The 4,754-nt window shown below is 34.1% G+C and overlaps 1 protein-coding gene across 1 annotated transcript in view; it reads right to left on the bottom strand.

The window, feature by feature from the left end:
• The window catches only part of ZDHHC14 (zinc finger DHHC-type containing 14), a 44,391-nt gene that overhangs the window by 32,851 nt on the left and 6,786 nt on the right, over positions 1 to 4,754 (bottom strand). The gene's annotated exons all lie outside the window — the stretch shown is intronic.

Below are 4,754 nucleotides of genomic sequence, written 5' to 3'. Positions count from 1 at the left end.
AAATCAACCAGGCTTTTAGTGACAATATTAATGTATATAACTATTCTTAATAATATACTTTAGTATAACAAGACTGCTTGGATGTGATTTTCCATATGGCTTTTCCCATATGAAAAAGTATATTAATTGTCAATGATTCTGGAGAATCTGCAATGAGATTGAACTTTAACTGTTATGTATTTTGTTCCACACATACTACTTCCCTTCAGATTTGCTGCTTTTTCTTTGTTCTTTGCCTTCACTGATTCATAGCTTCTTCCCTCTAACTGCGCCTCTCTGTTTAGTGTCCCTTATTCTCCCATTCAACAGCCTGTTACAGTGATGTCTGACTTCTTTCCAAATTCTGCCAGTTCCCAATTTTGCCTATTTCCCACCCTTTTTATTTTGCTTGCTTGATGTTTTCACAGGTGAACAAAGTAGCTTTATGATTAATTCATTCATCTTCTACTCCCTTTTATGGCTAATATTTTTCCTACTTTATTTCCCTGATGTCTTATGTGAATCTGGCTTAACTAACTCTTTTTCAAGTTTTTTTTAAAATCACTATGCCTCTTTGCTGTCCTATATTTAATCACTTGTCCTTTCCTTTCTCTCTCTCTTTCTCGTTTAAATATATTCAAAGTTCAATTTCTTATCTTTTATTCTAATGTCTCATCTCTTTGCTCACTATCCCAATGTATTAATATATAGGTTGCAAATTCCCACCCCGAAGAAGAAAAGCTGCAGATCAAATCCAGGCAGAACCCTTAGGGTCTAATTTACAAAAAGAGCTATGCAGTAATGTGACAAATGCAGTAACTGAGTATGAACTAATACCTCTTCTCCCAGGTCCTTGAAAAATAAGTTATATGAAAGTGCATGATACATACTGAAAGTACCAACAACATGTTGTCTAATTTCCTAAGATATCTACCATTGATAGATAATCACCATTGAAAAGGTGATTATCTCACACAAAGCTGTCTACTTCATATAAATTGTTTTATACTAACTGTTAGCTTTAGTGTAGAAATATTCATGTTTCTAATATTAAAAAGATGCATTAATACCCTTGCCTATTACGCAGAAGTTATTTATTTATTTATGCAGCTAAGAAGTGTTATTTTTAAATAATTATGTTCTTTATCCAATAAAGGTTCCAAGGCAGCAATCTTTTCTTTCAGGAATACAATAGGTTCTTCATGAATTTTACTTCCACGTAACTTCCTTTACTCAGGGGGTATACTTTTCCATTCAACTATAACAAAGCTGTAAGACTATAATCTTTAAATATTTTATAACAGAATTTTTTCTACTGACTACAGTCACTAAAATGGGACTAAATGAAAAATTTAAGTGCCCCAAATTTGTGAATTAAAATCACGAATTTGTTTTAACATGGACTGGAGAGAATTGCCTGCAACATTAAATTTGGTATAATCTGAGGATTTGCAACCAGACCGACAGTCTGTTTCAAATTACCAAACTTTGCTCTGTTTTTTAAATATTTCAAATATTTGCATTAGCCTGTTATTTCAACCAACTGAGTTTTTCCACTATTTTTTTAAAAACTTAAAATTATTCCAGTTTTCAGTGTTTTTTCCAGATTTGTAAGTTTCACTAGCAGATGAAAAAACATTGCTTGATTTTTAGGTGCTCTGGTGTAAGATGTCATTGAACTGCTTTTTAAGTATGACATTTAGGAGATTAAAACAGATATCTTATTTGGTATTCTCTAAACCAGGGGTGTCAAACTGCTGGCCTGCGGGCCGGATGTATCATGGCGAAACCACGCCCACCCCATTGCCGGCAATGGCAAAAAAGTCATGAGGCAAGGGTCTCTTTAAAAGCAAAAAGCTGTCAAGGTGGCTGTAGCAGAGTGAACTGTGCACTAATCTCAACAAAGTTGCATCTGCTTTAAGAAGTTTACTCACACTATAGTGTGCTTTATCTTCTTAATGTAACTACAGATAGTCCTTGACATACAACCACAAATTGAGTCCAAACTTTCCATTGCTAAGTAAAACAGTAGATAAATGAATTTTGCCCCATTTTACTACCTTTCTTGCCATAGATGTTCAGTGAATCACTTCAGTTACGTTAGTAACACGGTTGTTAAGTATATCTGGCTTCTCAATTGACTTTGCATGTCAGAAAGTTGCAAAAGGTGATCACATGACCCTGGGACATTGCAACCATGATAACTACAGGCCAGCTGACAAGCATCCAAAGTTGATCAGTTGACCATAGGGATGCTGCAATGGTTGTAAGTATAAAATGTCACTTTTTTCAGTGCCACAGTAACTTTAACAGTCACTAAATGAACGACTGTAAGTCAAGGACTACCTGTATATCTTTTTTTCAGGCTGGCAAACAAAAAGCAGCTATTTAACAAACAGCAGAGACATATTGCGTTCCTAGAACATTTGAAGTGCTTTTTTATAATTTTGAAATGAAATGTCTATATAGAAAAGATGCAATTACTTTTATATTCATTATGTAATAATATAAATATGTCAATCCACAGATGTAATGTGCTTTGCTAATATGGTCTATTTTGTAATGCCAAACAATTATTAAAGAAAAAAATAGTAACCTTTCTAATAAAGATTTTTAAAACAAAAGTTGCATTCTGCATCATTAGCTAATTTACAAAGACGTTTAAAAATATTTATGTTATTCTGGGATGAGAAGGAAATCTTCATCAATTGTTTAATAATTCACTTAAAACCAACTGTAACACAGTCGAATCACTACCCTGCCCAATTAAGTTACTACATCCCAGCCATGAACCAATGCAAGTATAAAATGAAGACTAAAGACCAAGATAATATATGGGTGGAACAATTATTTCATCATTGAGCAAAGAATCGTGGAAAAAAGCCTACAGGAACTATTTTCTCTGTCAATGCTGTCCACTGGAAATTCTGACTTATTTTTGTTTTTTCCCCCTTAAAACTTTGGCAGTCTTCTCATGGAATACCTCAGGAAAGAATACCAGGCCAAAGACTCTGCTTTTATGAATTATGTTACCAGGTTTGATATACTTTTATTCCAGGAAAACAGGTGAATTGCTCTTAGATGGAACAGGACAGAGCAAACTGTGGGGATCTAAGTTTATATATTTCAACTAAATCGTAGAACTAGATCCATTGGAGCATTATGCAAAAACTGTATTATTAAAATTTAGCACTGTAGACAAGAATTCATTTTGGCTCCTTTCCTCTTCAATTTAAACATCAACCCTGTTGTAGCCAAAATAATTTAAAGCATCATCTTCCAAAACTAGCCAACAAATATATTGCAATCTTATTGTAGGCAATTGTATTTTATGATGTAGTGGTTATATTTGCATACGTCATTTGGATGAAAATGAGCTCTAAGTGCCCTAGCCACTTATTGATCTGCACTTCAAATTAACTATACTGAAATAAGTAGCTTAACTTTTGCAAAGCAACCATGAAGGCTAATTCACCAAAGCAAGCCAAAATATTTAAATATTTGGAATTGGTTTTTCATAGTTGTACCAAATGCAATGCATATCAAAACTATGTAACCCAAAATGCAAAAAAACCAATGATATCTGTATAATCTTTCCATTTCATCTGAAATGCACAACATGTCCCAGCCACATTAAAACTTAAAATTAACTGAGAACACATGCAGCTTTTGTTTGTTAGTTAGGTGGACCTATATAGCTTTTTTTGCCCCTCTGGAACATGGTACTAAGTATTTAGGAGGGAGGGGTTGTTTAATTATAATCAAAACAGGTACGTGGATTTTTATTATTCCTTGCTAGTTGTTTTTTTCTCTGCTGATTATGTTTTTTTAAATATCCACTGCAGATAATTCTAAATCAATATGGGAAAACATCCCTGTAAAAATTGCAAGAATGGATTCTCATCCATCTAATAAAGGGCTATGATCAAACACTTCTGCATTCAAGCAACATGCTAGAGATTTTGAAGCACTGCCCAGGAATAGATCTTTTTTTAGGCTGCCAAGATATTTAAAATTAAACTAAATAACTGTCTTTAAACTTCTGAAAAACACTAGCATTATGACATTTCAACTTTTTCTCAGCACTATTTTTGAAAGCAGATACAAAAACAAAAATTCTTTCAGAGATAAAACCATCCTTGTGGAAAAGAATCCAAACAATCTCATTATTATTATACTGCACTGTATATCAGTATGCAAGGGCCCAATTTCTAATTCCTTATCTGGTGAATAATTCAATTCTGTTTTATGCTTAGTTATTTTTTATCAGACCAGTGAAAATCTATTTCCTTCAAATATGACTAAATTATATTATAATATCTGTAAAACTAGGCACCATAACTTCCTCAATGACCCAGTTATAATTTGTTATTGTCTTGATTTTATTTATAAAAGAAACTGTCTAATTTTTTTAATTATTTGTTAAGTCACAGAATTTTGATTAGTTACCATAATGAAGGTTTTATCAATGATTAAATCCTTATGTGTCAAAACCTGTCAATTAAACTTGAAATCCTTAAATAAACTTAAATGGTCAATTCCTGGATTCACGGTTGACATTGGACGACCAGTTGTCGGCCGTGACCAGGGGAGCATTTTATCAGGTTCGCCTGATTCGCCAGTTGCGGCCGTTTCTGGACCGGGACGCCTTACGCACGGTCACTCATGCCCTTGTGACTTCCCGCCTGGACTACTGCAATGCTCTCTACATGGGGCTTCCCTTGAGGAGCACCCGGAGGCTCCAGCTAGTCCAAAATGCGGCCGCGCGGGCGGTG

This window comes from Protobothrops mucrosquamatus, unplaced genomic scaffold (genome assembly GCF_001527695.2).
Source record: "Protobothrops mucrosquamatus isolate PMUCROS unplaced genomic scaffold, P.Mucros_1.0 scaffold1274, whole genome shotgun sequence".
NCBI lineage: Eukaryota > Metazoa > Chordata > Lepidosauria > Squamata > Viperidae > Protobothrops > Protobothrops mucrosquamatus.
Note: the sequence above shows the minus strand (reverse complement) of the source record. Positions and strands in the feature narration are given on the sequence as shown.